Genomic DNA, 26603 nt, shown 5'->3' on the forward strand with positions numbered 1-26603 from the left:
AGAGAGAGGATGTTTTCTAACCCAGACTGTGCAAAGCCAAAGAAGAGAGAATGCTAACGTCTACAATAAAACAACCCGGGCTGGGTTTCATGTTCGCTGTGCTCGCTCAGGTCAGCCACAGTGAGGTTATTGTCCAGGGAGAGGCAATGCATCACCGCCGTGTCAAGGTGTTCTGCAATGCAACCGCCTTGTTATTTCATGGATTCATTTTTCTTGTAGTGGTGGAAGAAGAAGTACTCTGATTTTCTTTACTTTCTTTTTTTCTTTACTACTACTAAAAGTAGGAGCAATACCACAATGTAGAAATAATAATAATAATAATAATAATAATAATAATAAAGTAAAGGCCTGTATTTGAAAATTTGACTCGAGTAAAAGTACAAAAGTATTGGCATCATTTGTCAAATGACGCCAGCGTTGTGAGCTTGTAGATCAGTATTTTTTTTCAAACAGCTAAAGTATGAAATAGGGCTCAAGTGGTTAATGTAATGTTTTGCATTAATTTAAAAGTAACTAGCAACTAAAGCTGTCAAATTAATTGTAGTGGTAGTGAAAAAGTAATGCCTCTGAGATGTAGCAGAGTATAGAAGTTTAAAGTATCAAAAAAATGGAAACACTCAAGTAAAGCAAATGCGCACCTCAGTCAAAAAAGTTACATTACTTGAGTAAATGTACTTAGTTACTTTCCCCCGCTGCCAATGAGGTCGTTATTGCATTGTGCAGGGAGAGCTAATGCATCACCCTGTGTCAAGGTGTTCTGTAATGGAGTGAAAAAGTAATGCCTCTGAGATGTAGTAGAGTAGAAGTTTAAAGTATCAAAAAACTGGAAACACTCACAAGTAAAGCAAAATGCACCTCTGTCCAAAAATTGTACATTACTTGAGTAAATGTACTTAGTTACTTTTCCACCGCTGCCAATGAATGAGGTCGCTATTGTGCGGGGAGAGAAGCTAATGCATCACCTTGTGTCAAGGTATTCCGAAAACGCCCATTCATTTGGACACCATAGGTTTTCTTTTTTTAACCCACAGGAAGGGTGGGTGGGAGACCAGACTTGGTTATCGGCAAGGTCACACTGGCCCCGTTTCCCGGCCCTGCAGTGGTGGAGGCACACACACACACACACACACACACGCATGCACGCGTAGTGGAGTACCCACCCACTCAGGTTACTGCGTCAAACCAGGCGGGGGAGAGGAGGGGAGAGAAGAGGGTGGAGGGTGGGGGGGTTACATAATATTACTGTCATCGTGTCTGAGTGCTGTTTGTCTATTGTCTAAAACCTGCCATTACCGTGACAAGTTAAATACATAGGTGGCTTGTTGTTCACTTCTCAGTCCCCCCACATGCTTTACCTGCAGCTAGACAGTCTGTCATAAAGAGAGACACAGACGACGCGTTGATTCATGGACGCCCACTTTTTTTCTTCGATAGCCCCATCCTTCCCTTCCCCGCGTCATTCGGCTGTTAGCTGACCTGATTCTGTCGCCGCCGCTGTCCCTGGGTCAGCAGGGCTACGATTTAACCCCTTAAGACCTGAGGCTGATTCTTTAAAAAAAAAGTCTTCTAAATCCTAACAGTTTTCTGAAAATGTTATGTTGCTATTATCAGTGTTGCTCAAACTTGTTCATTTCAAGGACCCCCAGAATTGTATTGTATTGGGGGGGCCGCTGGCCTAGCGGTCCAGGCGCATACCACATATGCTGGTAATCCAGCTTGACAGCGTGTCGCGGATTCGACTCCCGGTCCCAACGACCTTTGCTGTGTGTCATCCCCTCATCTCTCTCCCCATTTACTGTCAGCCCACTATCCGATCAATAAAGGCAGAAAAAGCCCCCAAAAATATTTAAAAAAATAATTGTATATTTTGTTCCAGGGACCCCCAGAAGCAAAGATTTGAGTTAAAAATGTTTGCACAAATGTTCACGATAAAAAAAAAAAAGTGAGGCGCTATGAGCTTGCAGATCTGCTATTTTGGGAAAATCGTGAAACGAAGTAGCACGAAGTGACGCGCTATGAGCTTGTATATCTTCTATTTTTGGAAGAATTGTGACACACAGTGACACACAATCTAAAATGACACAGATGCTTTCTCCGGATGGAATGCGTTAAGAGAAACTGCTGCTGACCAACAACACAAGCCCTGCCAGAAATTAGACATGCCCTGGGCGCTACGGCAACCGTTTCCATGACGAAGCCTGCCCTCCATATCCAATATATTGGCTGCAGGAGAATACTCCGGTAGCAAAGCCGAGGGGTGCATCTTAATTCTGTGGTTCTTAAAGTGCTACAGGCTAACAGGCCACGCTTTTTTGGGGGACCAGAATTGCGCTGCTGCTGCTGTCTGGGCAGAAACCTTGTATCTCCCATGTTTCATTTAAATAGTTTGTTTTGTAAATTTATGAGATAAGGATGTTTGTTGTCATTGTGTTCGGAATTTTGTTTGGTACGCCCACTTCAAATAGCAGCATCGTGCAAGTCGTCTCTGTCGGGTGGAAACCTCATGTCCAAAACTGTTACTTTTCAGGACTTGAATTCAAAAATAGCAAAAGTAGCAGATCGACAAGCTTCGCGCCGCGGCTGATGCGTGTGTCACTGTGGTGTGACGCTGTCGTATGAGTATGAGTACGGGAAAAAAACCAAGAAAACAAAGCAGCATTACACAATAAACGGTTAGATTAATCATAGGTCATGTCCTATACTTCATACTACAGTGTCACACAAAAGTAGCAAAAATAGCCAAGCTTTTGTAGATCTGCTAGATTTAACATTTTAAAGTGAAAGTGGTTAAGTGTGTCTGTGTAGTTTTATAAATAGTGAACCAATGAAAAGTTTTAACAAGAGCCACTAAATAAATAACTACACTGGTTCCCATTGGAACACAGGTTCTCCCCCCCCCCCCCATTTCCTGAAAAGTAAAAGTTTTGGACATAGAAGGTTATTCCAGGTTTTGCTCCTACTGTTGGGAGGATTTCGGAGCCGTTTACCTCCCCTGTCCTTGTGGCCTGGATCCGTTCTAAACTGTGTGTACTCAGTGGTGATGCTTTGAATAGAGCGGCTGTTGTCAGAGGAGTTAGCTTACATTGTGTTAGTGGAGGGAGACGCCTGCTTATAATTAGTGCTTTGTTTGGTCTCTTTTGCATGCTTTAACCAGCTGACGGTGTCTAATTAAGCATCACACAAGGCCTGCTGACACTAATAGGCTATATCTCAGAATAGTGGGTTAATTGCAGCCAGATATTGGGGCCAGTGAACTCGCTGCGAGACAGTGGGAGTGACCGCTTCAGCCACGGCACACTTTATTATATTATGGAGAGAGATCTGGTTAATAAAACGCCATAGACTGAATATTGGAGCTTTTGAAGTGGAATAAACTAAAAAACGAAAATACCCTGATTGATGATAAAATCAAAAGAACTGCAGGGGTCATAAAAAATTAAATAACAATACAATAGAATAATGGAAAGCCATTGGGTGCTTCTACGCAGAGAGTGAGAGACAGTTTGGAAACAAAACTATTTCTGTTTCTGGAAAACCCGGCCGACCGCACCACCTCCGAACATCCTATTGGTTCAGTCCAAATTTAGATCTGTTTTTTGTGGACAGACAAGAAGAAGGGAGAGGAACAGGGTAGCTATAGCCTGACGGGCGTTTGCTAGATGGATTTCGAGGGGAGGAGGGGTGCGTGTGTGAGTGTCACTGTTGCCAGATTTTGCAAGAGAAATAAGCAACCAGGTCTATGAAAACAAGCTCAAAAGAAGTGACTAACACGTGAGCACTTTAAACCTATACATCTGCTATTTTCAAAATGAATCTTGGGGGAAAAAAGTGAAACATTTGAAATATTTTTGATACATTTTAACAACACAAATCTGGTACGGTGGTCTCTGGCACAAAATGTTTTCAGATGGGGATACGCGGACAATTACATATTAATTTGGGGGTCCTTGACATGAAAATGTTTGAGAACCACTGGATTAAACAACATTTAGGAAACAAGCCCTAATGAGCAACTACACTTTAGAAACAAGCCCAAAAAAACGCAACCCACAACTGCCTATTTACAAGCGACTTTACAGAAAAACTATTCCAAAGTCGCTTATGATAAGCGGACATGGCAACACTGGTGTACGTGTGTGTGTGTGTTGGGGGGAGTGAAACCACTCTCTCTAGCTTCTAGCTAGTTACTGCCACTGCCCCCGCAGCCACATCCCAGAGGAGAGGCCAACATGTTTGGAACCAAACTACAGGAGGGCAGAGTCAGACCCAACCCGGTTGTTTAAGCGCCATTGTACACAGTCATGTCTGCATGTCACTTGATTGCTGTTTTTTAAATACCGTTTTACAGCCCCGAGTGGGCGCGCTTTATATAGACCAAGTGGTCCCCCAGGGGTCCTTGAGGGGGGTTCCATGGTGTCCACCTAGCAAAGTCGCAAGTGAGTTAATATAGATTCAAAATCAGTGTAACCCCGTTTTGGGCTATTTTATACTTCGAAAATAGCCGATGTACAAGCTCTACAAGCTCATCAAGCTCTACGAGCTCAGTGGCCCAATCATCTACAAGCTCACTACTCGATGTTTTGTGAGGTTGTAGATCTGTTATTTATGATTACATTATGAATCTAGGGGTCCCCGCACTGGCTACTACTGCAGCCAGTGCGGTCCCAAATCACGCGTCCTTGACATGACAAAAAGGTTTGAGAACCACTGTTGTATAGACACACACACACGCTATTAGCATAGCATGGACGAGCTACTACTGCAGCTATAGCTAGCTAGCTGCCCACAGAGCGTTTGTAGGACATCCCAGCACTGGGCTGGGTTGGTAGTGAAGAGAGGGAGAGGGAGGGGAGGGTGTTTCCTAGCCATCTGTTAAGCTACTGCTGTGACCTACTATCCACCACAACTGGAGCAGCGTTTCTCCCCCAGCAAAGCCCTGCCCCTCCCTGCCTTAATCCCAATGTTTGTGTCCTAACGGGGAGAAAGGCCCCACGGCTCTCACTTTTTATTGCATAGTCTGTATATACGTTTGTATAGTTTTTTTATTAATAATTGATGCCGTTTTTATTGGGATGTTAACTCTTCCTGTGATTGTTTTGTATCTTTTACTGCAGTGGTTGTTTCTCAACCTGCCCACAGTGAGGATATTGCCCCCCAAATATAACTTGGCAAAACACTTAAGATTTTAATGATGCTATATAACAAATATGAAATTATGCTTCTCAACGTTTTCACTGTGATACTGCTAAATAAGAACTATTACGTTAATACTGCGTTAGTTTCCATTGATCCAAGCCGGAACACAACCAATTGATTGATCATAATAATAACATGCTCTGAAAATTCTCGCGGCCATTAAACATACCCGTATATATATCGTCTCTGTTGTCAAGGTCATTTTTTTTTTTTTAATATATATGTCCAGAAGTGTTACATTTCAGGATTCAAATTCAAAAACAGAAACAAGTACCACATCCACAAGCTCGAAACGCGTCGCTTCGCGCCACCTTTCGAGCTTGTAGATCTGCTACTTTTTTTGTGACGCTGTAGTATGATCAAGTAGTAGGGCGTTAATTTACAAACAAACACAAAAATAATTAAAGGGATAGTTCACCCCCAAAGTGACTTTTTTTTCTATTGATTAGTCACCCCATGGAGACTTGAATGCATGGATATTTTTTAGTTTTTGTCGCATTCCTAAGCCAATAATTTGATGACTAATCGATAGAAAAAAAGTATTTTTTTGGGGGTGAACTCTCCCTTAAAATTATGGAGATAAGAGGTTTCTTCCCGACAGCAACGATATATATAAGTACAGAACTCAAGTTCACCATGCAGCCAGGCCCCATGCCTCACCCCCCCCCCCCTCCCCGACAGTGCAAAAGGTGAGAGGGGGGCGGAGGTGGTGGTGGTGGTGGTGGTGGTGTGAGCGACATCATGGCGGGAGGATCCCATTAAAGTGTGTCTGTGCCTGAGTGGGATGATCCCGTTTGCAAAGGAAGTATTAACGTTTGCAGGGAGAAAAGTGTTGACACACTGCGTTAACCAGTGCATGTTATAGTAGTGCTGTGACTGTAGCCCAGATCTGTTGGGCTGAACAGCGCTGCAGGCTGCAGGTCACGGCACACATCTGAAGGAAGCTGGATATACATTTTTTTCCAGTGCAGTTTTTAACTGAGAGAAAGCTCTGCAAAGCAGAACGCACCGCAACACTCCAGATTAACCCATTAAGACCGGGAACGCATTTGTGTCGTGTCATTTTAAGATTTCTTTGGCTATTCCAAAATAGCAGATATACAAGCCCGTAGCGCGGCACCGAGTGCCGCGCTACGAGCTTGTAGATCTGCTATTTTTGAAAAATCGTGAACATTTGTGCAAATCTTTGAATATTGTTTCTACAAACAGTTTTTTGAAAAAACGTTTATGTTTGCTATAATATCAGTGGTGCTCCAACTTCTCTGTGTCAAGGACCGTCAGAATGATATGTATTTGGCCGCGGACCCCCCATCTCAAAATATGTTGTTCCAGGGACCCCCCAGAAGCTCAAAAGATTTGCACACATTTTCAAGATAAAAAAAAAAAAAAGCAGATCTACAAGCTCATAGCCTCATGAGCTTGTAGATCTGCTAGATTTGAATAGGTCAAAGAAATCTCAAAATGGCACACGGATGCGTTCCCGGTCTTAATGGGTTAAACAAAAGTCTCGAGGTGTACGGCTCAACAATCATGTCATGAAACTGAGAAAAACACTAAATATCCTTTTCCGTTTCAACCTAACAGGTCTTCCTCAGCGTTGTGGTGAAAAGGACATTTATTGTGCTGCTGGCTGTTTTCTCAGTTTCAGTGCAGTTTTTAACCACTAAGAACTCCCCGCATCCACATTCTGTCGGGGACATTTGCAAAAAGATTTGCTGATCAAGCTCTCAAGAGCTTGTAGATCTGCAATTTTTTTGGCAAAGAGATTTGGGGTGTACAGAAAAAGTATGTCCAAGAAGTACAGCGACAACTCAGGTCCAGTTTACTAAGCGTCCAGTTTTCTACGTGTTGTAGATCTTGGAGGTGGTAGATCTGCTATTTTCAGCATCTTAAGTGATGTATTCATAATGTACCTTTTCCCTTCTCTAGAAATGACTCATTTGTTTTTGAAATGCAGTGGAGTGAAAGTACTCACACATGCACTTAGTTACTATCGTGGGCGTAGAACGAGCGAGGGCAACCCACCATGAGCCGTCTTTAAAAGTCCACGTGGCCACGTTGGCGGAGAGGAATGGAAAGCAGCATGTTTGGGTGGGCTGTTGTTATGGTGGCTTTATCCACTGTTACATACTGTAGTAAACATAAGGCACGCTATATTTTGTGTGCAGTTAATCGGCTCTGATCCACTTAATCCGCCTAAATACAAAGGTTAACCTAAATCAGAGGCCATTAGAAAACTCTGTGACCCAGGACCAACACTGGTCAGAAGTTCACTTTCACTAAATTAATAAATAATAATAATAATATTAATAATAATAATAGTATTAATAAATATATCAATAAATAAATAAAATATTTATAAAATATCTATAAAATATCTATAAATATCTATAAATCCAGGAATGTCTGTCTGTGTACTGTAACTATGAATTCTCAGGTTGGTGCGTCATTGATGACTCACGTCACAGACTGGCCTCCACATACTTGGGTGATAACGGGTACTGCACTATATAATGATAATAATAATAATAATAATAATAGAGGATTGGTTGCTATGTTTACGTCATCAGCTAGATTTTCCTGCAGTTGCTCTGCAGGAGGCTAAACTGTCAAGTGGGTCTGTGTGTGTGTGTGTGTGTGTGTGTGTGTGTGTGTGTGTGTGTGTGTGTGTGTGTGTGTGTGTGTGTGTGTGTGTGTGTGTGTGTGTGTGTGTGTGTGTGTGTGTGTGTGTGTGTGTGTGTGTGTGTGTGTGTGTGTGTGTGTGTGCGTGCGCGCCCGAAGTTAAGTCGTTAAATTTCTTGTGCACACTGCCAGCCTGTCAGCCAAAGCGGTAACTCCACAAATGTTTTTAATCACGTGTTTTATATGATTTGAAATGTGTAAATGTGTTTTTATATAACTCCTCATTTCTCCCCTTCAATAATACCAATTGGCATTGTATTTTATATCGTTGTTATTGTTGATCAGTTGCACTTTACAACGAGGTATAACTTGAAAGGATTGTGCAATCGTGGGATGAGCAACACAGCTAAACACGTGGGTAGCACTAGCGCGCCCCCCAAAAGAATTAGCCAAAATACCCCAGTATGCCTCTGTTGGTAATCACGGTCGCTTCGAGCGACCTGCCAGTCACAGGTGTGTGACGTTGTGAGCTTGTAGAGCGGCTAGTTTTGATACTTTAGTGTGACACTGTAGCATGACAAAGTAGGGCATTCATTTACCGGGGAAAAAAACCCATAAAAAGTTACAAAATATGGAGGTAAGAGGTTTCTGCCTGACAGCGGTGTGTGCATGGTGTGTTCAATGATGCATGGACATACAATGATACAGTATAAAGCTCTCAGGGGAGGGAGGGGCTGGCTGGCGGGGACAAGCCTACTGTCAACACCGATGAGGGCTTTACTCCGGGGGTTGCCAAGGGAGATGGCACCCATGTGACCGGTCAGAGGGAGGGGGGGGCTAGGGCTAAAGCAACTGAGATGTTACTGTGTTAGTGCAGTGGTTCTCAAAGTGGAGGTCTGGGGACTCCCAGGGGTCCTTGAAGGCATTCCAGGGGGTCCCCAGCAACAACAAAAAAAGGAGGAACACTTTAAGCCCTGTTTTATTTTTCGGCTATTTGAAAATAGCCGATCTACAAGGTTATGGTAGTAACTAAACATTTTTGGAACATTGTGAAAATTGGTTGAAACATTTGGAATCATGTTGGAAATGTTTAACACAAATCTTCTCTTGTTGGGGGGGCCCTGGCACAACAGGGGGTCCGTCCGCCGCCCAATACATCCGGGGGGGTTCGTGACATGAGAATGCTTGAGAACCACTGGTGTAGCACAGGGGGACAGAAATGAAAGGGCAGGGGGGGGGCGGGGGGGAGGGGGGGGGGTAGAGAGAGAGAGAGAGAGCGAGAGAAAGAAAAGGTCCTGCAGTGAAGAGAGAGTGTGGGTAGCAGAGCATGCGAGGGATGCATAATAACCTTGGAAGTCCAAGAGTAAGGCCTTTTATAATTCAGCCGGCTCTCCCTGGCTCACACTGTGTGTGTGTGTGTGTGTGTGTGTGTGTGTGTGTGTGTGTGTGTGTGTGTGTGTGTGTGTGTGTGTGTGTGTGTGTGTGTGTGTGTGTGTGTGTGTGCAAATGCCCCCACAAGTATAGTAGAATTTGAGGAATAGACATCGCGAGGGACAATCTTCCTGGTCCTCACAGGAGAAATGGTTGTTTCATGGTTAAAACAGGAAAAGATTCAGGTTAGGAGTAGACATTTTAGAGGTTTAGGTTTAGCGGTTGGAGAGGTATGCCTGATTTAAACTTGTAGCTGCACCCCGTTTGTTGCACATTGAAAATAGCTTGTAGATCGGCTTCAGGTTTATAGGGTTAAGAAGGTCCCAAAATAATTTCAAATGGCATAAATAAAATCACCAGCCTAAGATGTCGATGTCCTCAAAAGTACAGTAATATAGTAATGCAAACGTACGTGTGTGTGTGTGTGTGTGTGTGTGTGTGTGTGTGTGTGCGAGTGTGAGAGAGAGAGAGACTGTATTCGTCTACCTGCCTGCCTGCGTTCGTGTGAGTGTGCATTTGTGTGTTCATGAGTGTGTGCATATGTGTGCATATGTATGTGTGTGTGTGTGTGTGTGTGTGTGTGTGTGTGTGTGTGTGTGTGCGTGTGTGTGTGCGTGTGTGTGTGTGCATAGGTCAGTGATATTCAACTGGCTTAGCTTTGAGTGCAGTTCATCACATGCCATCTCCATCAATTTGTAGCTGTACTGTAGAGTTTTGAGAGGATGGTTGTCCATTACATCAAAGAAAGAATTTTTCCATCTGCAGCCATTAGTGGATTTCGTTCATCTTCTCCATTTTTATCCACTTGAAGGTTTTTTACACAATATGTTTACTTTGTCCTAAATTGCGTCTTGGGCTGAAAGATGGTCTAACTCGCAACTAATGGTTCAGGAAGCACATCATTAGAGCGTGTACTCTCATGAGCCGGGTCAAGGTGCTCTGACATAACCAAAATGCAAAGAAAAACTTTCATTCATACGAACATGTAAACACTTCACCTTGATAGCATAAAAAAATTAATAGCACACTCTGTGCCGCGCTATGAGCTTGTATTTCTGCTATTTTTGAATAGCCAAAGAAATCTTATGACACAGTATGCATTCCCGGATTGACACAGATGCGTTCCCCTGCGTTAAAGACCTCTAGTGAAGGAGCAGAGCGGATATGGAGGGGCAGGTTGTTCCAGAGTCTAGGGACGGCCGCTTCAAAGGCCCGGTCAGCGGTCACATCTGGTCTTGTAACTAGTTTTGAGCTCCTCAGTCAAGAGCGACTGGTCAGCAGCTGACCTCAGGGCTCTGGCAGCCTGGGATGTACGGCTCTATCAGCTCTGATAAATACGACGGGGCCATGCAGCCCATTTTGGGCTGGCTTTGAAAGCAAACAGTAAGATATTAAAATCAATTCTAAGACGGACAGGGAGCCAGTGGAGTGAGGCTAGGAGTGATGTGGTCGCGTTTCTTTCTTGCCAGTGAGGAGGCGAGCGGCAGCATGCTGAATAACTGTGGTTGTACAGAGCCAAGAAAGAATCTATGTACAACCAGTGTGTGTGTGTGTGTGTGTGTGTGTGTGTGTGTGTGTGTGTGTGTGTGTGTGTGTGTGTGTGTGTGTGTGTGTGTGTGTGTGTGTGTGTGTGTGTGTGTGTGTGTGTGTGTGTGTGTGTGTGTGTGTGTGTGTGTGTGTGTGTGTGTGTGTGTGTGTGTTTTTACATGGCAGAACAGGCACTTAGCTGCTTCTCTGTTCTTTGTTTTCTTAATGCACAAAAATAAATCAGATTATTGTGTAAATGCAAGGCAACGTGACTTTGAATTAGTCAGTTATTTCAAACTTTTGACTTGTTTACAATGACTGAAATTCAAAAAAATAAAGGTAAACAAACATGCTAGGTTCATTGTTTACCTGGTATCCTACAGTTTAAATGTGCAGATACACTTTTTGACAGTATATTGTTTAGACTGATGCTAGGTTCTTGGTTTATACTGCGATCCTAGTTTCTCTGCATTCTATGTATGTGATCACCTTGCTTATTGTTATGTCGCTCTGGATACGAGTGTCTGCTAAACGCCTACATTGTAAATTGTAATTGTAATAATCCGCTCCTCTGCTGCAGGTTTTCGCCACCTACCCCAATGAGGACTACGACAGACGTAATGAAGACGTGGACCCCATGGCCGCGTCCGCCGAGTACGAGCTGGAGAAGAGGGTGGAAAGGCTGGACCTGTTCCCCGTAGAGCTGGAGAAAGGTATTAAAAACAGCACAGGACGCTGCAGTAGAAGCAGACCCTGTTTACTTTTGAATCTTGTATTCAATTTACAATTTAGGCATTTAGCAGACGCTCTTAATCCAGAGCGATTTACAGTAAACAAGGTAAACACGAGGTAATGCATCAAATGCATAGAGATAGTAATCTAGGATCATAGGTAAACCAAGAACCTATCATCAGTATAATATCAACAAACAAAAAAATCTGTACATTGAAACTATACACACTATAGGATGCCAGGTCTACAAATGAATCTGGGATCTGGACGCTGCAATACAGAATACCGGTTTACTTTGAATCTTGCATTCTAAGGCCAGTCCACACCAATGCAACTACTTGCAACATGCAACTACTTGCAACATGCAACTACTTGCAACTCCTTGCAACATGCAACTACTTGCAACATGCATCTACTTGCAACCTTATCCCCAATGGCAAATGGAGTTGCATTGGTGCGGTCTGGCCTAAAAGTAAACGTTATGCCCGTCCATATATTTTGTCGCTGGTGAGGGTAAGTAAACTCTGCACAACAGCTTAATACTTTTTTACTGTGCATAAAACAAAGTTTCAACCAAAAGGTTTGACCTTCCACCTGAGGAAGTCCAAAATTTCGGTCAAAATGTTGTTTACTTTTTGCACAGTAAAACGTTTCAGAGCATTAAGCTGGTAGGCAGGTGTCCATAGCCCACCAAGGAGAGCGAGTGGACTGAAATTGTGCCATCCTATAATGAGCATTAGTGAGGACCAATTATATGAAGATAAGGTTGAGTGCTCCTTTAAGCGAAAGAAACACTTTTGACCTTATTCGTCCTAAGAGGGAGGATGAGGGTTCAAGTCCCCTAACTGCCTTGCTCAAGTGTTTCTCAACAAGCACTATAAGTTCCTAAAAACCTCCTTCACATGGAAGGTGGCCAAAATGGAACCTTATGGGTGTGTAACTGTTAGAACTGCAGACTCACTCCCAATTTTCCGCCGTAATCTGAAGACACACGTCCTCAGACTCCTCCTTAGCCCGTAGCTCTTACTCTTACCGTAGCACTTGCTCTAGTCTTGACGACCTTGCAGTCTTTTTCAAAGGTTAAAATGTAATTTAGATGTTAATTAGACAGATGCCAGGTTCATTTGTCGACCTGGCATTCTATAGTTTGTATAGTTTCAATGTTATTTATAATGTTTAGACTGATGATAGGTTCTTTTGGTATACCTTTCGTCCTAGATTACTGAGGCACTACACTGTCTCTATGCATTTTGCTTACTGTAAGTCGCTCTGGTCTGCTAAATTTCTAAATTGTAACTCTTGACGGGTCCATTTGCTGCCATTTGTGCACTGTCAGAGTTCATTTAACACTGAGGACTTCCCAGTGTTCACCTTCAGGACTGGAGGTAACATCATATGAACGGTATTATTTTCTTAGTGGTTTTTAAAAAGGCCTTCAGTCAGTCATACTAAGCCCTCATCCCAACCCCTCCCCCCTCCCCCCATGCTCCCCACAGCGAGAATCACTTCCGCAAAAGCGAGGAAAAGTGCAAAGGAGGCATGTTTTCCTTCCTCCTTTCGGCCCAGTGATTCACCCTCTCAACATCTCCTCAGCATTAGGGAGCATTCATATATTTATGGACACAACTATATATAGAAACGTGCACAAGGCTAGCTTAACAGGTTACGGTATGAAACATGTCCTCCTATACACGATAAGACAGTGAATACGCAGTACATACAGTATGTATGTTCTGTACTTTGTAACGTACATCATATTTTCGCCTTGGGCTGTTACATATACGTAGTATGTAGTGTACAATGCACAACCGCCATTATTTCTTGTGTAGCTGTAGTGGTTAAAGTAGAAAGAATGCGAGCACAACTTCAGTCAAACACAAACGACACGACAGCCTTGCCGGGTTCACGGCTCAAAAAAAAGAAAGAAAGCTAACATAAAGAGAATGATGCCAGCACTCACGTTCTGTCCTTGTTGCCTGTCTATATATATCTATATATATTTTATATAATAAAATGTCGTCGCTGTCGGGCAGAAACCTTGTATCTCCATATTTCAACCTCTTTATGTGTCTTTCGCCAATGCGCCACAAAGCGGCGCCTTGTGAGCTTGTAGATCTGCTATTTTCACTATTTCGGACAATTTTTGTTCCATTTCCTAAAAAGTAACGGTTTTGGACATACAAGGTTTCCACCTGACGGCGACTATATAAGAAGGCCCTGAAGGACAGGATGTGAGTGCTGGCATAATTCCCTTTTACTTGCGCAGTAGTAGTTGCAATGGAGGCCTGTTTAAAGGAACATTTCAGAATTTCTTCAATATACAGTATATCATCTCCATATGGTCCCCCTCTAACGCTCACGGTAGTTAGAAAAAACACACACGACTATTCAAACTATACCGGTTCACATGTAAAGCATGTTTACAGTATGGTGTGTGCAAAATGGCCCACGGAAGTGGAATTGGGGGGGAAGGAGTCTCAGAGTTGGACTGTGGATAGTTTGAAAGTTTGCCTACCGATGAGATCATCGGTGGTCATTTCAAACTTTTTTTAATGATGCAACAACAGTGGCTAACCTCCCAAGAAGAGAGGTTGTACTTTCCATTAGCTTGGAATCCCCGCGGATGATGTCACTTGGTAGGCAGCTTTATGAATTGTCCATTACCCCGCAGATGAGGCAAAGAGTGAGTACAAATTGTGATCTAATGCATATCAAACTGCCCGCGGGTTCTTGAGATTAAAAAGGTCGACAATAACTGTCTTGAACCAAAAGTCCTGCAACCAAAATGACCCTCATCAGTCAATGCAGTCCCAGATTCAACTAACAAAGCAACACACATGAGGTACACATGACATAGAACAGTGGTTTTCAACCTTTTTCATATCAAGGTCCATTTTTTATTCGGCATTTGAGCCACGGCACCACCATTCGATGAGATTTAGACTCTCAGACCCAAGACTTGAAATATTGTGTTGTCGTTGGATACGATTTTGTCCACAATTCCATGCTGTATTGATGTTGGTAACACACGAGAGAAAACAGGCATTAAGTAATGCAGATGTTTAACAATAATTGACATAGAATCCTATTACATTTATTGCTGATGAAAATGACTTGGCTTTTTTTTATTATTTTTTATTATTTTTGCCTTAATTCTGTCACCTCTATCTTCCTCAGATGGTGACGGCCTGGGCATCAGTATCATCGGGATGGGTGCGGGGGCAGACATGGGCCTGGAGAAGCTGGGAATCTTCGTCAAGACCGTGACGGACGCCGGGGCGGCGCACAGGGATGGCAGGTACGTCGTACAGTACTGACCGCTAGCTACCACCTTCCGTGTCTGTTCTGCCGCATTGGGCTCAGTTCACTTTCAACGCGGGCCGGGGCAATTAAACCGAATTTTGTCTGCTCATTCCTTTGTGTCATCACTTCCAACTTCAATTTCCTGATTCCTGATTTTTGTATGGATAGTTTCATCACCACTTTTTAACAGCCTGCTCAGGGACTACAGATGGAAATTTGCCTCTGGCTAACTTGATTAATGTGCACTGTCCCTGGTAAATAAATAAATTGGATAAAATTGGTACCTGACCTAAAAATGCATGTTCTGTTTAATAAAGAGCTGGAGAGACAGGAAGACTCCTGTAACTGAACAAACACTCCAGCAATGAGTACTATCAGACCATAGAGCTATTTAACATTTATTTGAACAAAAAGAAAATCACTTACCCTACCTTTAATCTGGCTCATGTAAGTTAATTGAATAATTGAGAAGCAGTTTTTGTCATTATAATCTTTTCTCTTATATTATATATCAATGAATTGGCACAAAAAAATATAAGCCCTGCCTGTATTATACTTGGTTGTACAATGGTGGCTTGCAAAAGTAGCTAAATGTGACACGTAGATCTAAATGCGAGCTTGTAGATCTTCTATTTTCACAATTTATATGTATTATATTTATAATAGTGATAATATAACAATAATAATCGAGGCAAAAGTTTGAAATAATCGTGATATTAATTTGAAGTCATATCACCCAGCTCTCGTCTCGTATGCGGCACATTGGGATCTCAGTACACTTTCATTTCCAAATGTTGACAAAATGCCTGGATCACATTGCCAGTCGATAAAGAAATGATTGAAAATTAAGCCACAGCTCACCAGGGTTCAGCTTATTCATTCCGCTGATTGAAGTGAAAATAACCCTGCTCTGCTAGACACACTGCCAATGTTCCTCCATTGTCAAAGACAAAGTTTGACAATGCGACAAAGGTGTGTCGCATACAGGACATTAGCATTCACTGAGTTACCATTCACATGCAAGCACTAGGTACTTGCATACTGACCAGGTTTGAATAGCCAAGGACATTCTGCCACTTTGAAGGCATTATTCCCTAAGGTCTTTGTTTTGTAAACTAATTTAGCTGTTAACCCGAGAGAAGTGTTTTGTTATGTAACTTCTAGGACTAGGAAGCGATGTGACACGGTTGGGCTTACAGATCATTGGTTCTCAAAATGGGGTCCGGGGACCCCCAGGGGTCCTTGGGCAAAAGGACCTCAGCAAAAGTAGTTAATATAGCATCACAATTTACTCAGTTTACTCACAGCGCGTCACTTCGTGCCGCACTGCGAGCTTGTACATCTGTTATTTCTTTAAATACTTGAAATATATCAAAACTTTTGAATATATTAGACTTTTTAACCCCAAATATTCTCTTCTGGGGGTCCCTGGCACAAAATATTTTCTGATGGGGGTCCGTGGCTAAATAGGGGTCTGCAGCACAAAAAAGGTTGAGAACCACTGTTATATATATATGTGCTATTGTCACTAGCATCCTGTTCTGAGGGGAACATTAGCCAAAATTAGTGCAGTGGTTCTCAATCTTACAGCAGCGTGAGGCGTTGTGGGATTGTAGATCTGCTATTTTCGGCAAAGAGGTTTGGTGACATGAATCTAACAAAACACTACACATTCATAGTGCTGTCTATCTATGAAAAAGGTTTAATCTTCAACACAATTTTATACAATATGTAGTGGGGGTCCCTGCTTCATCTCTCTCTCAGCTAAGGGGTCCTTGGCCTGAAAAACGTTGAAGACCCCTGCCCTAGACAGTAAGCACCAACAAGCTGCCTTGTCCTAACTATTACAGATTAAAAAGCCCGATTTAACGCGCGGAGGTGTCTCACGGCGAGATTAGCCGACCTCGGTGCCGTGACACCGAGGTCGCAACGGAGCATAAATTAGGCTTAAGTCGTCAGAAGAGCAGATTGTCGCTATTAAAAGGTTAAAAGGTGTTGAAAGGTGTTAAAGGCTGCGGCTGCTGTTCAATTAGTTAATGGAACAGCTCTGCACCTGCGTGAGAGGAAGTAAATCAGCCATAAACAAATGAATAACGTTAAACCGCTATGTTAATACCTCTTGCAAAAAGATGACTCTGACTCTTGAGTGTTTGAACGCCCCCAGGCACTGGGCAGGGTTTTACGAGTGAGTATTGTTCGTCTGCGACGTTGACATTGACACTGTCACACTGACGTTGACACTGACACTTACGTTGCCATCAAACGTGACGCAGTTTAGCCAGAAGTGAGCGCAGTGCCATAAAATAATTGCGTCTGTGAAGTGCTGGTGTTTCGGTTAACGAGCTCTCTCTCTCTCTCTCTCTCTCTCTCTCTCTCTCTCTCTCTCTCTCTCTCTCTCTCTGTGTCAGTACTGCCAAGGGCAAATGCGAGTGAAAATTCACATTCAACCCAGATCATAATGTTATATGGGGCAGAAACGTCACTACTAGGTCGTACAGGAGCTATATCAACCCTTAAACATAAAAAAGAATGTCTCTCATCTTGTCAGTCGTGATGACATTCATTTGCCAGAATTGAGGCAGTTCTGAAGTCTGATGTTTGAATTGCTACCAAGCTGACTTTTAACCACTTACACCCATATCTGTACTTAGTCCGCTCCTTTTGTTCCCTCTGTCTACGCCAAATCTCTTCGTCTGAGAGCTTGTAGATCTGCTATTTTTGGCCGAATGTTTGTGTATATTTGCAGAATGTTCCCCTATTATGACGTGCTCAGAATATTGAGGCTATAGGGTTCATGTGGTTTTAATGAACTGGCAGTTTTTGGTGCCTGAATTCCTATCTTATCTTTTTCCAGTGCCAACTCTAACAAAATAGGTGTGAAATTGGATTTCATATTATCTTCCCGGAGGACTGATTTTTTTAAAATGTATTCTATATTGAATTCCAGTAACAATGGATTAATATATATATATATATATATATATATATATATATATATATATATATATATATATATATATATATTTTTTTATTATATATATATATATATATATTGCCTTTCTGTAATTCAATATATTTTTGTGGCCAAACTGTCTTTCTGTAACCAAGTTACCAAAACTTGATTTGTATAATTATGAAACTGAATGTTTTCATTTCTTTGTGTCATCACTTCTAATTTAACTAGTTTAATCTGTATCCTGACTGAGTTCTATCTCCCGATTGGATAAAGTTGTTGTCCTGTGAATTCATTGAATGATGTTTGTGTTTATGTGTGTTTTACAGGATCCTGGTGAATGACCTGATAGTAGAAGTAGACGGGACCAGTCTGGTTGGAGTCACCCAGAGCTTTGCAGCCTCAGTGCTCAGGAACACCGCAGGAAGCGTCAAGTAAGACACTCCACATGAGTACAACCATATAAAGCTGCCAAATCTACAACTTATTGTCAAGGCCTCACTGTTAACGTGCCTGCCTGTTGTCAAGTGATATAATATGATATATATATATATACAGTGATGGGGGTGTTTTCTCTGTGAAATCTGCTGGTGCAAAAGGTATATACTGTATAAGTAGGCTGCAGGGAAGCAGATTTTTCCGTGTTTAAAAGTTTTAGTTGTTTAATTAGCATTTTTGGCCTGAATTCTGGCACATGCCCCCCCTCCACCCATCTGACCACTTAACACGGCAGCCTATTCGTGTGTAGCGGTCCGGGCACCTAGGCTCCAAAGTAGCCTGACCACACAGGTTCGAGTCCAGATCCCGACGGCCTTTGCTGCATGTCACTCCCCATCTCTCTCCCTATTTCCTGTCAACCCACTATCCTATCAATAAAGGCCTAAAAAAGCACAAAAATCTATCGTAAAAAAATATAAAAATCAATCGTGTTCCAGCTTGGGTCAAAGGAACTAACATAGAATACATAGAATAAGTTCTTATTCATCGGTATCACAAGAAAACCCCTCTTTTCAAAGTAAAAAAAAAGAAAGAAAGAAAATACTGCAATTTTTTTTACATTATCTTTTTTAATATTAATGTTATATTGTCATTCAAATCGTAGTGTTTTGCCAATTATTTGGGATCCCACTTGCAATGCTCGTTGGGCCCACAGATTGGGAATCGCTGAACTAGTAGCAATGCTAACAGTAGCCTACAGTATGTAAAATAAAAATGCTGGTTCTTTGATGTGTGTGCTTGCCTTTGGCTCTCTTTACCATTGAGAGCCCAGCCTCCTTGAGGTCCATGTCGACCTTTGTCATGTACAAAACAATGTGTACAGTCATGTACACGGCTAATAGGTTATAGAATAATGTATGCATGGCAGTATGGAATGTGCCGGCTCTCTGATATGACTGAAAGTGGCTTCCTGTTTAAAGCTTAACAAAGACGTTCTCTGTGGGGTTGGGCAATCATGGCTCTTCCATGATTAAAATCAAAAATCTCTGCTCTGGAGTGTTTCTCTCCCACTGTACGAGACAGTACGCTTGCAAAGTAACTAATAATTTTTTTCCTGTGGTTTATTCTTCTACTCCGCTCTCTCAGGGGCAAATATTGCACTTTTTTACTCCACTATAATTATTTGAAAACTTGAGTGAAAAGATACTTCGGAGATTTTGATTATCATCATGACAAAACATCCGTGGCAGCTGTACTTTGACTATTAAACAATAGCAGATTTGACGTGCTGTGAGCTTGAGTAGTGAGTTTGAATTGTGAGCTAATATAGCCTGTATGCTTGCTCAGGGGAGAAACTGAATTTTGACCTGCAGGCATTACCACTTTGTCAACCAGTCATAGGATCTAAATGTCTCAATAGAATAGCAGGGAGACGAAATACAACCACCCCAAATGCAGAAATGATATGTTCAGTATCATGGTCAGTATCATGTCAGTATCATGGTCAGTATCATGGTCAGTATTATGGTCAGTACCATGGTCAGTATTATGGTCAGTAATACTGACAATACTGACATGATACTAACCATGATACTGACTCAGTATCATGGTTAGTATCATGTCAATATCATTGTCAGTATCATGGTCAGTGTTATGCGAGTATCATGTCAGTATCATGGTCAGTATCATGGTCAGTATCATGGTTAGTATCATGGTTAGTATCATGTCAGTATCATGTCAGTATCATATCAGTATCATGGTTAGTATCATGTCAGTATCATGGTTAGTATCATGTCAGTATCATGTCAGTATCATGACAGTATCATGGTCAGTATCATGGTCAGTATCATGGTCAGTATCATGTCAGTATCATGTCAGTATTATGTCAGTATCATGGTCAGTATCATGTCAGTATCATGTCAGTATCATATCAGTATCATATCAGTATCATGGTTAGTATCATGGTCAGTATCATGTCAGTATCAGGTCAGTATCAGGTCAGTATCATGTCAGTATCATGGTCAGTATCATGTCAGTATCATGTCAGTATCATGTCAGTATCATGTCAGTATCATGTCAGTATCATGGTCAGTATCATGGTCAGTATAATGTCAGTATCATGTCAGTATCATGGTCAGTATCATGGTCAGTATCATGTCAGTATCATGTCAGTATCATGTCAGTATCATTGTCAGTATCATGGTCAGTATCATGGTCAGTATCATGGTCAGTATCATGTCAGTATCATGGTCAGTATCATGGTCAGTATCATGTCAGTATCATGGTCAGTATCATGTCAGTATCATGGTCAGTATCATGTCAGTATCTTCATCATGTAAGAGCATACTCTACCATACAGATTGGCCAAAATAACATTTTATTCACTAAATAAAGTTACCTAGCACAGCTTTATGTAAGAAAAGAAAAAGAAGAAAAAAGGTACTTCCAACATTACACTGACCTTAGACCTATACATTTCCACATCCAGCCTCACAATTAGTGTGTAATTAAAATCACCGTGGCAACAGCATACATACAGTCAACAAACACATTTCATAATTATGACCAAGACGAGGTTAGTTATTAACCCATTCAATCCGGGAACGCATCTCTGTCATTTTAGATTTCTTTGGCTATTCAAAAATAGTAGAATTTATGAGCTTGTAGATCTGCTAGTTTTGAAAAATTGTGAAAATGTGTGCAAATCTTTGAATATATACATTTTTAAAGCGAACATTTGTAACTCAAATCTTTGCCTCTGAGGGTCCCTGGAACTAAATATTTCACAAATGTTTGCTTTAAAAAAATATATATACTGTATATATATATATATATTCAAAGATTTGCACACATTTTCACGATTATTCAAAAATAGCAGATCTACAAGCTCAGGCTTGTATATCTGCTATTTTTGAATGGGCCAAAGTATAAATTAACGGTTATTGGTCAAATCTAAAATGACAAGAGATGCATTTCCGGATTGAATGGGTTAAGGCCATTCTGTCTCTATCTAATCAGTGGAGGAAGATGTACACAGACTTATTTCTTAAGTAAAAGTATTAATACCACTGTGTAGAAATACTCTGGTACACGTAACGGTCCTATCGTCATCATTCATCGTTCCATCGCAACGTGTTGTGAGCTTGTAGATCGGCTATTTTCAGATAGCAATAGTAAATTATGGCTATGTTTTGTAATTATAGTCTAAATCTGCTAAATAACAAGCAACTAAAGTTTTCTAATAATTGCAGTGTAGTAAAAAAGTACAATATTTGCCTCTTAAGTAGGCAATTTAAGTAGAAGTATAAAGTATCGGGAATACTCAAATAAAGTACAAGTATCTCAGAATTGTGCTTTACCACTTAAACCCTATATGGTTGACCGGAGTCCCACAGGGCTCTATACGAGTGTCTTTTCTGTTTTCGGTTATTGTGGAGAAAGCTTTCGCTGAAAATAGCCGATCGACAAGCTCCTGTGAGCTTGTAGATCTGCTATTTTCCTGCAAAAGCTTTCCCCCCACAATACAATGCGGATGCTGGGGTTTTAAGTGCTTAAGTGCAGTACTTGAGTAAATGTACTTAGTTACTTTCCCGTAAGTATGTGTAATTAAAAAGGCCCGTGGCAACAGCACATACATACAGTGAAACAAACATAGTTAATCATTATGAGCAAGACGAGGTCAGTGATTAAGTCGGCCGCAGTAGCCTTTCAATTTTCCCCAGCACTAACGCCTAATTAAACGACCACAAACATGGCATCGCTGTAGGGTGGAAACCTCGTATGTCCAGGACTGTTACTTTACAGGAAATTGGATAAAAGAGATTCTGTGTTCCAATGGATCCATTGGTGGTTATTTATTTAGTCACAAGCTCTTGTTTATAGAATTTTACAATTTAGGCATTTTAGCAGACGCTCTTAACCAGAGTGACTTACAATATGCAAGGTAAGCACTTACGTAGAATGCAGAGAGACAGCGTAGTGCAGTGGTTCTCAAACTTTTTCATGTCAAGGACCCCCCAAAATTATGTTTTTTTTGGGCTGCGGACTCCCTGTCTCAAAAATAAATTTGTGCGAGGATTTTTCAAAAATAGCAGATCTACAAACTCATAGCGTGGCACTCGGTGCCGCGCTATGAGCTTGTATATCTGCTATTTTTGAATAGCCAAAAGTATAAAATATGGTTAAAGTGGTTAAAATGATTGTGACGCCATATTAACTAGTTTTTGCTGGGGACCCCCTGGTACCCCCTCTAGGAACCCTGGGGGTCCCCGGAAGCCTCTTTGAGAACTAATGGTGTAGTCAGTGCACTAGTGCCTCAGTAGGCCAGGATCACGGGTAAACCAAGAACCTTGCATCAGTCTAAACAATATAAATTACTATACCAAAAATATACCAGGTAACCATTGGTAACCAACGATGCAACACCTCGTGAGCTTGTAGCTCGGTTATTTTCACTCTTTTATGACAAAGTAGCATTCATATACGGAAAAAACATACAATGTTAGAATATGGAGATACAAGGTTTCTGGCTGACGATAGTTCCTTGTCTCGGTCTATTTGTGTGACTGATGGTTTCATGAATTGGCCTCAGCTTCCTGCTCTCTACACTGGATTCATAATGCATGAGCTATCACTAAAACACACTGGGCCTCAATGGAGGGCCCAGAGACCCACAAGGGTCCTTGAAGGGCCTTCCAGAGGGGTCGACTAGCTAAATTATTGATGGAGTTAGGAACCATTATGGAGCCGTTAACGAGTCTGTAAGCTCTGAGAGTGTACACATAGAACGGAATATGGTCCATTTGGTTCCATTTGTACACTCTCAGAGTTGAATTAACACTGATGATTTTGACAGTGTACGATTGGGGGTCCCAGAGATCAAATGATATCAAATGGGGGTCTGTGGCCCTAATGCATATCAAACTGGGGGTCCTTGAACTGATATTTTCACTATATTTGAAATGGAGCTCAAGTGGTTGATTACCAGCTCAGTGGCCTTGTGGTTAGAGTGTCCGCCATGCGATTGGGATGTCGGGGTTCGATCTATCTATGCCAAAGACTATAAAAATGGGACCCAATGCCTCCCTGCTTGGCACTCAGCATTTCAACGGTTTTTTGAAAAAAACCAAAAAAAGAAGTTTAATATTTTTCAAAAATAGCAGATCTACAAGCTCGTAGCGCGGCACTCGGTGCCGCGTTATGAGCTTGTATATCTGCTATTTTTGAATAGCCAAAGAAATCTAGTAAAGTGACACACATGCGTTCCAGGTATTAATGGGTTAAGATGTAGTGGAGTGAAAGTCATAACAAGCATCCAAAAATACTCAAAAATATATATTTAAGTACAGTACTCAACTCAACCCAAAGTGCTGTACAGCTAAACAACTAAAAGCAAACAATGCAATATAAACAGACAATAGCATACAATGAAATAAGCACGAACAAAACAAACATTAGCACCAGTGAGGGAAAACAGGGCTACAGCAGCTGTCGCTGAAGGCCAGGGAGAAGAAGAAATGAAGTCTTTAATAAAGGATTTAAAAATAGCTATCGACTGGGCCAAGCTTTGATACTCGAGTAAATGTACTTGGTTATACTGTCCAACCACACTGTGCGCGACGAAGTACAAATCAGGCATAACAATTACCACAATAGCTGAACCGCTAAGCTGTGAATTATGAATGAGCCCCGGATGACAAAGGAGAGCTTTTGGGAACCGTCGAGTCCACCAAAAACCTCCCTCCGTGCCGGGCCCGGGTTGGAAATAGCCTCCTGGCATTTCCCAAATGATACTTCTGATGTGCGGCTTGTGTCTGTTACTGATAACTATGCTTTCTGCGGCCCCGACCGTGTGGAATCTTTTGGACGGGATTCAACATGCCTGGAAAAGGATGTAATCATCGTGACCCTGTTTGACTCCCCCGCCGTCGAGATGTAAATCTCAGTTGGTGGAAAAGTACATTTACTCTAAGTACTGTACTTAAGTCTCCGAGGCAAATATCTTTTTTTTACTCCACTATGATTATTTGAATACGTTAGTTACTAGTTACTTTTCAGGTTTTAGATTGTTATTACAAAACGTACATTAACCATTTACAGACCTGTTTTTATACATCGGCTATTTTCTAAACATTATGGAAAAAAATGGGATTACTTTTACTTTGGTACTTTAACCCATTAAAACGGGGAAAGCGTCTGTGTCATTTTAGATTTTAGCTATATAAAAATAGCAGATCTACAAGCTCATAGCGTGTCACTTTGTGCCACACTGCAAGCTTGTACATCTGCTATTTTTTAAACAGTTTTTGAAAAATCTTGAAAGTGAACAGAAATCTTCTCTTCCGGGGGTCCCTGGCACAAAACATCTTCAGATGGGGGTCCACGGCCATATATATATCAACTTGGGAGTCCTTAGCACAAAAACTCAAAATATTTTGATTTGAATAGAGAACTTTTACATGTATCAGAGTATTTCTACATTGTGGTATCGCTACTTTTACTTAAGCAAAAGTAACAAATCTGAGCAGTTCTACTCCACCACTACTGTAGATGTAAATAATGTGCAGCGAGTTGGAGAGATCAGGAGGAGGACGGGCAGGATGTGGTGAGAGCCAGTGTAGCGTGTCAAACTGGCTGCGGGTTCCGCAAACAACAAGAGGCAAATATGTCGTCAAGGAGGAAGAATAACTTGACTGTCATGCTGAGCGATGACAGCACAGACACACACACACACACACACACACACACACTCTATCATAAATCCAGAGGTCATGGTGGAACCATGGCAGCTGCCTCAATGGAGCCGTGACATAGACAACCCATCAATTCTATTTAACCCAGGCCGACTCTAAAAATGCCTTCTAAATCAGTAGTAGCCTACAAATCATCCGGGCGATTTTACTCGTATGGATATGAAGCATCGACTGAAGGTGGAAATGTACAAATGTACCCAAAGACTAACACAATAAACACTAGAAACGAGTCAAACTACATTTCCCATGAACGCGGCTGCTGTAGGGACAGTGATTTCAGACCCGGGAAGTGTAGTTTTTAAGGCAAGAATGAATTACATTTTCTCCTTAAACAGGCTGTATCTAATATGAATGAATATCATAAACGTTGAAGATTTCAACACAAAAATAACGCCTTGACCCAGGGAGATAGCGCCCTCTAGCGGCAGTGACATCAGACTTTGGTGCTCTATTGTGCTATGAGCTTCAGGCAGGTTATGTGCTATGACCCTACCCGACACCAGGGTCTAAATATCTCAGCTCCATAAGAGTAGAGTACATTACATTACAGTCATTTAGCAGACGCTTTTATCCAAAGCGACTTACAATAAGTGTATTCAACATAGGTAGGGAACGAAAACTACTAATCACCAGAAGTCTTTAGTGCATTTTCTGCAAAAACAAGCAACCAAGAGAGTAGTCAATAAGAGTATAGGGAGACCACCGCCAACCACTGCACATGTACTAGTTATATTGTATTAACTGAATACGTTTTGATTCACTGCTATACCAGTACACCACCAAATTCAAAACTCAGACCCAAAACGTTTTGGTGCTGCACTCAACTTGTGTAAGTTGTGCACTGGTTTCTTACTATGTACTGTAGCCTACTTTTGGACAGTGGTGGAAAAAGTAATCAAATTCTTTACTTAAGTAAAAGTACCAATACTGCAATATAAAAATACTCTGTTACAAGTAAAAGTCCAGAATTAAAAGTTTACTTGAGTAAAAGTACAAAAGTATTGGCATCAAAATGTACTTAAAGTATCAAAAGTAAAAGTACTAAATATTTGAAAATAGCAGATCTACAAGCTCACAACGCGTCGCGCTGCGATGCGTTGTGAGCTTGTAGATCAGCTATTTTCAAATAGACTATGTATAAAATAGGGCTAAAGTGGTTAATGTATGTTTTATAATGTAATAATTTATATCTGAAAAGTAACTAGTAACAAATAAATGTAGTGGAGTAAAAGTACAATATTTGCCTCTGAGATGTAGTGGAGTAGAAGTAAAAGTACTGGAAATTGGTATTACTCAAGTAAAGTACAAACACCTCAAAATTGTACTTAAGTACAGTACTTAAGTAAATGTACTTAGTTACTTTCCGCCACTGCTTTTGGAGGTACTGTACACTTGCTTTAACCACTTTCAACCACTTTCAACCTATCCCTATGCTAAACCTGTCATTACGGGTGAACATTTTCAAAGATACATTTTTCTTTTTTAAACGTGCCGTGTTATGAGCTGGGGGGGGGGGGGGGGTTATGCCTTTTATTTAGAGAGGGATAGGGAAAGTAGGCTGACAGGAAATGGGGAGTGTGATGGGGGGGTGACCCGCCGCAGCAAAGGTCGTCGGGAACGGGAGTCGAACCCGCGGCACGCTGTCAGGC

General features: G+C 41.5%; 1 pseudogene across 1 annotated transcript in view; it reads left to right on the forward strand.

The window, feature by feature from the left end:
* LOC308105155 (neurabin-2-like) overlaps nt 1-26603 on the forward strand; it is a 47776-nt pseudogene that overhangs the window by 14769 nt on the left and 6404 nt on the right. The window contains exons 5-7 of the transcript XR_013935015.1: nt 11357-11489; nt 14686-14806; nt 18094-18198. The product of XR_013935015.1 is annotated as a neurabin-2-like (transcript). The remainder of the gene's footprint in view (nt 1-11356; nt 11490-14685; nt 14807-18093; nt 18199-26603) is intronic.

The sequence above is a fragment of the Gymnoscopelus braueri genome (assembly GCF_963280865.1).
Source record: "Gymnoscopelus braueri genome assembly, chromosome: 17".
NCBI lineage: Eukaryota > Metazoa > Chordata > Actinopteri > Myctophiformes > Myctophidae > Gymnoscopelus > Gymnoscopelus braueri.